The sequence below is a fragment of the Rhinopithecus bieti genome, unplaced genomic scaffold, assembly GCF_001698545.2.
Source record: "Rhinopithecus bieti isolate Rb0 unplaced genomic scaffold, ASM169854v2 scaffold_44368, whole genome shotgun sequence".
In the NCBI taxonomy this organism is placed as follows: Eukaryota; Metazoa; Chordata; class Mammalia; order Primates; family Cercopithecidae; genus Rhinopithecus; species Rhinopithecus bieti.
In genome coordinates this window covers 922,519-935,129 of record NW_016817889.1, presented here as the reverse complement: position 1 = coordinate 935,129, position 12,611 = coordinate 922,519, and the positions used below count along the sequence as shown (strand labels likewise).

At 48.8% G+C, this 12,611-nt stretch overlaps 1 protein-coding gene across 2 annotated transcripts in view; it reads left to right on the top strand.

Moving 5' to 3' along the window:
* The first annotated feature begins 284 nt into the window (after window positions 1-284).
* REEP1 (receptor accessory protein 1) overlaps window positions 285-12,611 on the top strand; it is a 127,673-nt gene continuing 115,346 nt past the window's right edge. For both annotated transcript variants that reach the window (XM_017856314.1, XM_017856313.1), the window contains exon 1: window positions 285-340. The gene's annotated coding sequence lies outside the window, so the exon portion shown is untranslated. The remainder of the gene's footprint in view (window positions 341-12,611) is intronic.

Genomic DNA, 12,611 nt, shown 5'->3' with positions numbered 1-12,611 from the left:
CGCAGGACCCGCCCGCCTTCAGCTGGGGGCCCGGGCTAGCGGGGCGGGGCGGGCCCGCGGGTGCCCTGACCGGCTCACCCGCCCAATCGCTGCCGCCGTCGAGCCCCGGGGGGTGGGCCTGCAGCCGCCGCCAGAACGTTCCCGCGGCTGCGCCAAACGCGCGAACGGCCCTGGCAGGGCGGCGGGCGCGCCATTCAGTCTGGCGGCGGCTGCGTGAGCGGACAGACGTGCCGGGAGCCCGCCGCAGCCCACCCGGCCGCCCGCAGCCTAGCGAGCGAGCCGCCCCGGGCTCGCCCGCCCGCCCGCCATGTGTGTCATGGATCATCTCCAGGCTGGTGGTGTAAGTGGCCTTCTCCTGCGCGCCCCTCCGTCCCCTCCCTCCCCGCCCCGGCCCCGGCTGCGCGCGGCCCTGCAGCGCCCGGCCCCAGTGGCTCGGGCTATTAATACCCGGCGCAGCTAAATTTAGCAGGTACAGTAGCCACCGAGGACGCCTGCGAGCGGACGGGCGGCGCAGGACGCGGCTGCTGCCCAGGAGGCTGCAGGAGCTGGCGGCCGCTTGCGGGGGGCTGGGCCGGGACAGCGAGGGCTGGGGCGCGCGGGGGTTCCGTGGGGGCTGCGTCTCGCCGTGCCCCGGCCGCTTTGTTCCCCAGCTCCGTCGATTTGCAGAGGCCCCGAATGGGCGCGCCGCGGGGACACACGTCTCTCTCCTTTGGGAGAAATGTGCGGTCGCCCGGCGCCGCGGCCCGCCGCCCAGCTTTTGTTAGGTGGAAAGGACAGCGCAGACGAGCCAGGGGCGCTGCCTGGAGGGTCAGCGCGGAAAGTGGGGAGAGACAGAGGCGGGACTCCCAGTGGGGTTGGAAAAATCCTTTTTTGGTGTCTACATCGACAGCGGCAAAGGCAGGTGGGACATGGGAAGACGCATATGAATCTTGGAGTAGACGCCTCGAGCCCTCGGCTCCGACTCTTTTTGCAGGGGTTTGAGAGACAGGGACGGGTACCTCCAGGAGTGCATGGGAAATTTTCAAGTGACAGCCACCCGGATGGTGGCGATGACACCTCCCAGGCCTTGCAGGAGAACGCAGAGTCATCTGGGGTGAGGTCTGTGTGAAGTCATTGGGGGTGGGCGTGGGGGCCGATTTTCCCTTTCAAGCCCCAGGACCCGTAGGCGTTTGAAGAGCTTCCCCGGTGGATTTATTCTCCTTTGGAGATAGACGTGGCTGTTCCAGTCCCTGTTCTTCCCTAACCGTCCTGGCCTGAGTCAGAACAGATTTGCCACCTGCTCTAGCTAGCAGGGGCTGAAATGGGTGTGGGGATTCTAAGGCAGGGAGGAGGGTGGCAAGCACCTCGGGCTTTTTCTTTGTCTAAGAACGCGGGGCTCTAGACCCCAGTGATTGTGCACCATCACTCCCCACGTTTTGAAACACCTCCCATCTCCCGTCCCTTCTTTACTGATTTTCCCTTATGAAGTGGATCTCAGCATTGTCTCCTGCCACCATTCAGGGCTTTCCTCCCAAAGCCAGTGTCTGTGTCTCTCAGTCCCCAAGTCATTTCGTGAAGGCCTCGCCACAGCTGTTCCTGACTGTGGGGGGTTTGCGCTGCATCTTGAGGTGGCATGTTAAACATTTGGAAGATTTCTGCCGGCAGAGCTGACATGAATAATACAGGGAAGTGGCTGACACACCTTGCCCTGCCTCATGCCTGACCAACATGGTCTTGCCATCAGGGTGGTGGTTCCTCTCTGGGATCGATATTGCCAGTGGCTTCTGGGGAGCCCTCAGGGTGGGGCTGGAGAGTTGCGTTTGCCTGGCTGGTGGGCTCTCTATAGGTCCTGCTGGGCTGGGAGTGAGGGCATCTGGTCCTGGGTCATGTGACTATCATTAGTTTTATTAGCACCTACGTCCCCCCCACTACACTTTTTTTTTTTCATTTTGTTTTTGACTGTCTCGCTTTGTCCCCCAGGCTGGAGAGTGCAGTGGCACAGTCTCGGCTCACTGCAGCCTTAGCCTCCTGGGTTCAAGCGATTCTTCTGCCTCAGCCTCCTGAATAGCTGGGATTACAGGCCCTCGCCACCATACCCAGCTAATTTTTGTATTTTTAGTAGAGATGGGGTTTCACCATATTGGCCAGGCTGGTCTTGAACTCCTGACCTAGTGATCTGCCTGCTTCGGCCTCCCAAAGTGCTGGGATTACAGGCGTGAGCCACCGTGCCCAGCCCCTCCCCCTTTTTTACAACGGGCAACTGATGAGGGTGGAGAGGAGAGGCATACATTTGGGAGGTGTCTCAGGGACCTGCTGTTGCTTTCTAAAACAACCACACTCCCCAGAACCGAGACTTCAGAGAATTTAAATTATCTGTGGCCTAAGGAGAGTTGATGGGATTTGAGACTGTTATTTCTACCATCAAGTCCAAAAGCTCAGGGATACCACTTATCCCCCAGTCCCTAATTCACTGTAGAAACCCAGCATGAGCATATTGATTATGAATTATAAACATCATTTTTAATAAGCAGTACCTGTTCCGTGAAGACAATATTTGTTCATTACGGGAAAATTAGAAAAGATAAACTGAAAAATCATCCACATTTCCACCACACAGAGATAACTAATAATAATAATGGAGGGCATATTCTTCAAGAAATTTTCCTGTATACATATACGTACATATATTTATAATTCAAGGATATTATTGATTCAGCCCAATATTCTACACTCCACATATCTTGAGGAACTTCTTATCAAGAGGAGGAATACTGTATTTGGAGTCAGAATACCCGTGGTTCAAATCCCAGTTTTGCCTCTTGCCAGAAGATCCCAGTTCACAACTCAGATCACAGCAGATGCTAATCCGCAGCTAGTTCACCTCATGTTGCTGTTGCAAAGATTTCCATGATACTTGATATATAAGTTGCCAGGCACCACGGAGAGCACTAAATCAATGATAAGTCCCTCCTTCTGTCCTCCCCAGGAACCCTATGAGAGGTTATCAGGGGCTCTCAGACTTAATTTACTCCTGCGGGTTTCAAACTGGGTTCCCTGAGGGCCACCCAGCCTGAGCAGATGGGCTCTGGGCTCCTCATCTCTGATTCAACCCAAGCAGTTCCCTTTTTGTTTGTCTTATATATTGGGGTTCTAGATAAAATACAATTCAGAAAATGTATGTGTTTTACTGCTAATAAAACAACTGATCTAGTCCTCCCCTCATCTGTAAAACTGCAGAGGAAATGTGCCTTGCCCAAGGACACAAGATGAGCTGGTAAAGAAAACAGGCTCTGGATTTTAGTCCAGTCCAGTGCTTTTCCACCTTCACTCCCCACTGCCAATTGAAAAATTGATCTCTTTCAAGCTCCCTAGACCTCGAGCATGGGAGCATCCTATGGTTTTATCTGCAAGTCGCGTTTTGTGTAAGCAGTCTTTTTCAGTCTTTTTATGGTTTTGTAAGCCTCTGTCACATCAAGGAACATGTAAGGAAGACCTATCACTGTGTTCTGAGGATAGAGAGGGAGTGTCTTCCTGTCTTTGTGTGGTTCCAACCATCCGACCAGAGGTATCACGACAAGCTGATGGCCTCCAGGGACAGCCAACCAGTGCTTGTGAATGTCTCTGCTGCTACTGGCCATGAGCATTTTGAAGAAAGTGATTGTGGTTTGTTTCCCTTTACAACCTCTTTTCCCCTGCCATGGGTCTTTCACGAAGTACCTGGCACCTGAATGGACTGAGTGAAGGTTGGTTGTGTTGAAGGAAATCCCAGGCCCTGGGGACAAGCAGAGTGGCTGACTAGTGCTGTCCCCTGGGGATGGAGGTCAGCAGGCATCAAGATAGGCTTCTGCCCACAGACAAGGCTCTTAGAATGAGGACCAGTTTGAGATGCTTCTTTCGTGCTAGCTCTCTCCTAACTTCCTTGGCTCAGCCTATAAATAATTAAGGAAGAAATACTCAGTGCAATAGCACTCAGAACCTGGTTGATACCTTCATAGGACACAGGGACTTATTTAGGACTTGCCTGCTTGCCTCCTTTCATTTTCTTTACACACAACTCAAGGTCTAGGCATGAATGAATTTCAAACTGGGGAGAGCATATTTTTGTGCACCCTTTTGGAGGGGGACACCAACGTTGCTCTGTGACTTCTTGGAAGACTATGCCATTTTGAAGCATTATTCTAAGGAGCAGATATTGCCTCATTGTCTTGGTCAAGGCCCAGAACGTTGGCTGAATGGATCAAGAGCTTCTCACCCCTTATGGGATTAGTAGACTAAAACCCCAACTCACTACATGGGGAAAAGAGAGTTCTAAGTCCACAAAATTTTCTGAATAACTAACGGCTGTGCAGAAAACATTTTATTTCCACATAGCACATTTTAAAAAATATTAGTTTTTAGAAAATACAGTGTGATGATCCAGACAGAGTCTTAGTTTGATAGTTGAAGATCTGGCTAAGTTCTAGGACTGGGATTTGGAGCATGAAGTCTGTCCTGGGTCAGGGATATGAAAATGGATGGGGCTGGGAGGAATGTGGATTGTCCTCAAGATGTTCCCCAACTGTTGCAAAACAAATGGAAAAAAAAAAGAAAAGATCGTAAATCCTTAAATATAAGCTAGCCTTTCTTTGGGGCCTGCTTTTTAAAATGTGGCATGCAGGAAACTGATTCAGTTAATGGAGGGTTCCAGTTGGTTGAGGATTGATTTCCTGGCACCGTGCTGTAGTACACTGTGGGAGCTGGGTAAATGTTTCCGTTGAACTGTGAAAGGAAAGATGTTGGGCTAGTAGGCAGCAGACATGGGTTCTAGTCCCAGTGCTGACCTGAGCCACTGCCACAGTGCTAAGGCCGACTCCCACCCACCTGGGTCTAAGAGACAGGTTTTTGGCCACAGTCACCCTGCAGGTCCTTAGAGCTCCAGGAGTCAGTGTTCCTCTAGGTCCCTTCCTTCCCTAGCTGGCCTGTAGGCATCATGTTTATTTATGAACAGGAGGAGTATCCTCAAGGAAGTGAAGAATACCAGCTTAGATTTCTCTGCTGTGGAGCTGCCCGGTTTCTTTGTTTGCTAACCCTGCCTACCTGCTGAGAAGTAGCTTTCATGCACTTCTTCCCGCTGTGTCTTATTTGAGGTTAGCTGACAAGGGAGGGTCTCACTTGGTTATTACTGGGTCAGTCTCCCCGCTTCCTTCTGAAGCCAGCTATCTTTTTTGGAGGGTGTATTATGTCAGGGAAGGAGGAGCCCTGGGGAGAATGAGGGAAGTGGGAGTCAGGCCCTCTTTGGCCACTTAGTGAGGCTGCTGTTTTGTGTACATGTGAGTGTATGTGAGTGAGTGTGTGTATGTGTGTTTCCAGGGAAGTTCGGGAGGCTAGGGAAAGGAGAGACACGGCAGTGCAGCAGCCATAGCACGTGATACCTTTGGAATTTCACTGCCAGGGATGAGCCACACACATGCCCAGCTGGTTACCAGAATTCTTAGTCTGGGGAGTTTTCCAACCCCAACAAGAAGTAAGAGAGGGTGCACTTGGACACTAAGGATGTTTTCCTCTCGATTCTAGGACTTGGGAAGGGAATTGGCATTCTTGAGGAACTGGAAGTTGGATCATTATATTCAGAGTATTTATTCTGAATTTTCAGATCTCATCTGTCTTTGTACGGAAGCACATTATTTTCATTTTGGGTTTTTTAAGTCACACCAGGGCTTCCCTGGGAATACAGGGAAAAAGAAAATATAGATCAAGGACCAACTTGAAATATAGATCAAGGAAATATGGATCAAGGACCCCCACACAGTAGGGATTTCAGAAGGAGTCTTGAAAGGTAATTTGGTATAGGCCTTCAAGCATGCATGGGTACCCAGACCAGGGATGGCAAGTGAGGTTCATCTCTTTTGATTAACGTGAGGCTGCCTAGGACACTGTCTTGAGGAGCAAGAAGCTGAGTTGGGCTCAGTGGGGAAGGAGTCCCAAGACTGCTTTATGCAGGGAAGATGGCGATGGGGCACACGTGTTGGTTCAGTATTTGCTCTTCCGGACTTAGCTTATTCCTGATCAGAAATGGTTTGCCCCATTGTCAGATTTACTAGATTAGTAAACAGAGAGCATCTGTTATTTGAGTTAACATCTCCTCCTGACATCCCATCTCTCCCTCTCCCTGTGGCCTTGTCAGTCACCTGGCAGTTCTAGGACAAAGGTGCCTCCTGTTGCCACTGTAGGGAGCTGTCCAGCCTAGCCGTCTTGCCCTGCTTCTCTTTCCTCTTAGGACTATCATGCATAACGTGTACTACATTCCCTCCCCATTTTTTTTTCCTTTCACTGATCACAGCTCAGTTAAAGTCTGCCTTAGACATTCTCCTGCATACTTATGTGTGTATATCCTTCCCTCCTCTTTGTATGGGACTCTGGATAGTACTTTGGGCTGCAAAACTAGTTTTCCATTCCCTTCTGGTAACATGCTCCATCCTGCCTCCCTCCACTCAGCCACAAAAGTCAGCATGTGACCCAGGGCTAGATATGCATTTCCCTGGACACGGACATTGGTCCAGAGGTGGGCAGGTGATCCAAACTGAGATCCTTCACCAGGGTTTCTTGATTTGGAGCTGAGGGAGAATAGCCTTGCCTATGGGGCCCAGAGTTGGAAAGATATGAAGTTAGGGCTGAGGCATCTAAACCCCCGACATACGTGGAGAAAGTCCATAAGCAAAAGTGGAGAATACAGCAAAGCAAAAATAAATGGAGATGAGACTTGGGTGAGAGAAAGAGGCTGGCACAAGAGAGTCTTGGTTTTGGTGGCTCAGGCCCCAGTTCCTACAGCTGTTTTTTTGATGCCATGAGCTGTCCCATATCCTAGAATGAAAACTTTAAATGGTGCTTGTAATCAATTAAATATTTGTTGTTAGGATGGACTAGAGCATGCTGCAGTAACAACTCCTAAATCCCAGTGGCTCAAGAAAACAAAGGTTTATTTCTTGCTTTCTGCAGCCTGTTCACTGTGGGTTGGCAGGGGTACTCTGCTCATCATATTCACTCAGAGTCCCAGGCTGCCTGGGTTTCCTTTGTCTTATCATCATAAGACATTAGGATTCTGGCTGGGCACAGTGGCTCACCATGTAATCCCAGCACTTTGGGAGGCAGAGGTGGACAGATCACTTGAGCCCAGGAGTTTGAGACCAGCCTGGGCAATATGGCAAAACCCATCTCTACAAAAAAAAAAATACAAAAATTAGCTGGGCATGGTGGTGTGCACCTGTGGTCCCAGCTACTTGGAGGATGAGGTGGGAGGATCACTTGAGCCCGGGAGCTGGAGGTTGCAGTGAGCCAAGATCACACCACTGCATTGAGCCTGAGAAACAGAGTGATACCCTGTCTCAAAACACACACACACACACACACACACACACACACACACACACACCACAGTTCACTGTGGTAGGGAGAGAAAAATAGAGAGTCACATACTGGCTCATAAGTACCTGCCCCTGGAGATGATAACTTGACATTTCTGCTCACATGTCATTGGCCAAACCTGAATTCAAAGTGGGTGGGGAATTACACTCCTCACTAAAGAACAGCCCTAATGACCACCATATATGTTGAGTGAATGACTCCTAGCCAGCTTTGCAAACCTAGATATGTCCTTGGCATAATACGGTATTGTGAAACTGGGAGAATCCTGACATACTCCTTCAATCTCTACACTGGAAATATCTCTCTCACTTCCCTTTTAGTCCCTTTATTCTGTTTGTGAGTCAAGAAAGGAGGTCTTAAGTCTGAGGAGAAATTAGCAATTACAAAAAGCTGATGCCATTCCATGGCTAAAACCTTGGAAGGTGCCGTCTGGCTTTCACTACACTCTCCATATGTGTCTCTACCTTTCTCCATGAAGCCTCCCTTAGGTCCCCTAACCAAGAAAGATTTCTGTCCTATGGGTCCCCAGAGTGGCATTGTCACTTTGTTCCTGGTGCTGTGGTGGTCTGTGCATTGATATCCCCTTACAGACCACATCTGCTTTGTTTCCCTCACAGTTTCTTATATGCAGTAGGTGCCCAGCGAGTGCATGTTGGATGGTGAATGAGTCAGGACCTCACTCCTCAGAGTGTGGTCTGTGCACCAGCAGCATTGGCATTACTGGAGTAGTTAGGAATGCAGAGTCCCAGGCCTAGTGAATCTGCATTTTAACAAGATCCCCATAAAACTTGAGAAGGGCTGAGTCAGGAGACGGGGTGCCATCATGTCCCCTGTGAATTGAAAAGAGATGGACTTGCCTGAGGTTCTCATTATTGCCTGTGGACCTGGGACCCGAGATTCAATCTCAAGCCACCATTTGTGCTAAACTGTGGTTCATGCTTTCTGGTTCTGAGAGGTTCTGACCCCAACTTTTTATGATGAGTTCTAAATAGCATGCCTGGACTCTGTCAACCCAGTGCCCAACCAAGAACCTTTTGATATGGACAGAAGGCAGGGAAATACTGGGTAGAAGAGGGCAGTTCCCTGGCAAAGGCCCCGCCCTCAAGCCTGGAAACTGCAGCCCTAAGTGAGAACAGTTATCCCTGTTTTCCTGCCCAAATGTTGCTTTTTCCAAAACCACTCTGGCCCGTCACACTCCGCATCCTGTACCCATAAAAACCCCAAACTCCACTGGCAGAGAAGCAGAGTGGCGTGGCAGAGGAGAGAAGAGAAGCATTGGAACGTTGAGAGGAGTTTGGCCAGGGATGGCTGCACTCCAGGGGAAGATTATCTTCCCGCTGTATCCCCTTTCCAGCTCCCCATCTCGCTAAGAGCCACCTCCATCACTCAATAAAATCTCTGCATTCACCATCCTTCAAGTCTGTGTGACCTGATTCTTCCTGGATACTGGACAAGAACATGGGGGCCAAGAGGGCAGGGTGTAAAAGACTGTCACCGTGACTCTCCACTGAGCTGGTTAACAGCCATCTGCAGATGGCAGCTGCTAAAACAGCATTAATTGTAACACACCCCTAGATGCTGCCAGGGGACCAGAGCCCAAAAGTGCTCACCCCAGCCCTGGCACCCTCTCACCTGCATGCTTCCCCTCCTGCAAGGGGTTTGAGCACTGCAGGCCGAGTCAGCAAGCCACACCCCTGTCACAAGTCCCACAGAGGGGTCAAGGGAGTCCTCCTGTTTCACTTTCTTTTTTTTTTTTTTTTTTTTCTTTTTTAAGATGGAGTCTTACTCTATCGCCAGGCCGGAGTGCAGTGCCACCATCTCGGCTCACTGCAATCTCCGCCTCACGGGTTCAAGCAATTCCCCTGCCTCAGCCTCCCGAGCAGTTGGGACCAAGGGTGCACACCACCACACCCAGCTAATTTTTTGTATTTTAGTAGAGATGGGGTTTCACCATGTTGGCCAGGATGGTCTCGATCTCCTGACCTCATGATTCCTCACCTTGGCCTCCCAAAGTGCTGGGATTACAGGCATGAGTCACTGGGCCCAGCCTCCTGTCTTACTTTCACAGATGGGCTGCCTAATTGTGATCACTGTAAAATTTAGTTTTGTCACAACTGGGGCTTACACTGCCAAAGATATGCCTGTCAGACAGAATATTGGGCCGAATGGGTCATGCTGCTCAGAGGAGAGGGAATACAACCCGTCTTGAGAAAGAGGCTGGTGAGCCTCGCCAGCTGATGCTGGAGATTCATGTTGGATTTCCAAGAACATGCAAGGACTTTTTCTCATGAGCACGTGAGGTTGAGAACCACGAGTCCACATGTGCCCCTCCTGAGGGAGTTGCAGGATCCAGCAGGATCTGTGCACACTTCAGGCTGCATGTTGTGGAATCCAGGCTTTTTCAGCAAGTTCTCCTAGCTCTACCTTTAAAATACTCACCTGTCTACCCATGACTCCTGCCTCCACCACTGCCACCAACCAAATACTGTTGCTCTCCTGGACCATTGAAAACCCTCCTGACTGTTTTCTCTGCTTCTATTCCTGTCCCTCCAGTGATCTCATTAAAATGTTAGGTAGGGCCGGGCGCGATGGCTAACGCCTGTAAACCCAGCACTTTGGGAGGCTGAGGCGGGCGGGCAGATCACGAGATCAGGAAATTGAGACCATCCTGGCTAACACAGTGAAACCCCGTCTCTACGAAAAATACAAAAAATTAGCTGGGTGTGGTGGCGGGTGCCTATAGTCTTGGGAGGCTGAGCCAGGAGAATGGCGTGAACCTGGAAGGCAGAGCTTGTGGTGAGCCGAGATCATGCCACTGCACTCCAGCCTGGGTGACAGAGGGAGACTCCGTCTCCAAAAAAAAAAAAAAAAAAAAAAAAAAAGTAAGATAGGCCATCTTTCCCCTGCTGTTTAAAAACTGCTCCATCTCACTAAGAGTAAAACTCAAACTCCTTACCATTGTCAGCAACACTCAACAAAGTCTGGCTCTTGCCTACTCTCTGACCTTACCTGGCAGTGGCCTCCCCTCTCTCACTCGGCTCCAGCCTCCTCACTATTCTTAGAAGGTGACAAACTTGTCCCATCCAGCAACCTTTGCGCATACATATATTAGTATATTATTTCTGTAATAGAGCTACCAGTTAGAGACCTAGAATAAGTTTTTTTAAATAAAAAAAAGAAAGAAAGCAAAGAACTGAAAATAAAAGAAAACAGCATAACCTGGGGGAGGGAAATAGGCCCATGTGGAAAAGAAGCACTTCTGGAAGTAAAAAATAAAGTGTTGACATTAAAAATCCAATGAATAGGTTAAAACGGTGAAGGATTGAATACCAAGAAGGTGGTGTTTTTCACACTGCATCTTAGAGCTAGAAGGAGTCTTGGTGATGTCATGCCCTTGTTCGACAGACAAGGGAGATGGGGACCCACAGAGATAGGTGATCTGTCAAAATCACTAGCCTAATTGGCTAGGCCAAGACTTAAGGCCAGGTGTCCATGTTCTGAAAATGTTTTAATGTGGGAAAGAGAGCAAGCTTGTTTTATATGGTTAGAGAATTGGACTAGAATCAGTGGGTGGCTAGAAGACAAATTTTTGCCTTTTTGGAAGGAAAAGGTTTCCAGTAGTTGGCACTGACAGCACTGGGCTGCCTTGTGAGGCAGAGAGCTCCTGGCTTTCAACCCTAAAACTGTCCAACCCTAAAACTTGATGATTTTTTCTTTTTTTTTGAGACGGAGTTTTGCTCTTGTTGCCCAGGCTGGATTGTAATGGCATGATCTTGGCTCACTGTTACCTCTGCCTCCCAGGTTCAAGCGATTCTCCTGCCTCAGCCTCCTGAGTAGCTGGGATTAAAGGCATGCACCACCATGCCTGGCTAATTTTGTATTTTTAATAGAGATGGGGTTTCACCATTTTGGTCAGGCTGCTCTTGAACTCCTGACCTCAGGTGATCTGCCCACCTTGGCCTCCCAAGGTGCTGGGATTACAGGCGTGAGCCACCATGCCTGACCAAAATTTTATGATTTTAATCTTTTCCTTATACTGGTTGAGGAAGAGAGAGAGAAGAACTATTAAAAATAGCTTTTTCAGTGATTAGGACTTCTATCCTTGCTCAAGATTGATTGATTGATTGATTCATAGCTTGGTCGATTTATTCATTGATGTACTGCTCGTTTTTTTTGACGCATGCCAGGCACCAGGGATATAAAGATGTATAAGTTCTGATTCCATCTTTGAGAAGTTTATGAGGTCACATAGCCAGTCACTGGGAAACTGGGACTTGAGTTCAAGTGTCCGTCTGCCTGCCCAGTGCTGTTTCCATTGGGTGGATATTTTGTGCGTGTGTGTGTGAATGACTTGTCTGGCTTTGGTTGGAAATTGTAGGGATAGACCCTTTCAGCAGGGGAAGTGGTACATCTTACATATGAAGGAATTAAACCACTGCTTCGTCTTCCTACCCCGGGGACACTGTGGCATCCAATGTTGGAGAAAAGAGAAGGCAGAGGACATGTGCTAAGTGGAAAGCAATCTGAGACAGAGGTGAGTGAAGTCAAGCATCCTTTCCCACTGTATTAGTCTATGATTGCTGCTGTAACAGGTAACCATGAATTTAGTGGTTTAAAACAACAGAGGTTGTTCTCTTGCAGTTCTGAAAGTCAGAAGTCAGAAATGACTCTTTTGGAGCTAAAATCAAGATGTTGGCAAGGCTGATTCCTTGTGGAAGTCCCAGGGGACACTCCATTCCTTGCTTCTTCCAGCTTCTGGTGGCTGCCAGCATTCCTCGTGGCTACATTACTCTAGTCTCTGCTTCTGTGATCACACTGTCTTCTGTTCTGCCCTTACATCTTCCTCTTAGGACACTTGTGATTACATTTAATCACATTTAATCACAAATCAAATAGGGCCCACTTGAATAATCAAGGATAATCTCCCCATCTCAAAAGCCTTAATTTAATTCTACCTGCAAAGTCCCTTTTGCCTTATAAGGTAACAGTCACAGGTTTTAGGAATTAGGACCTGGATATCTGCAGGCCGTTACTCAGCTGACCACACCCAAGATCACAGTTCTTACTGCCTCTAGACCGAGGGGAGTTCATCTAAGAAAACCTAAAAGGGGAAACACACAAGGGAACACTGATGTTCTAACGTCTTTATCTTTATTTTATTTATTTATTTAGTTTTATATATTTTTTCCTTTTTTTTTTTTTTTTTTATTTTTGAGATGAAGGCTCGCTGT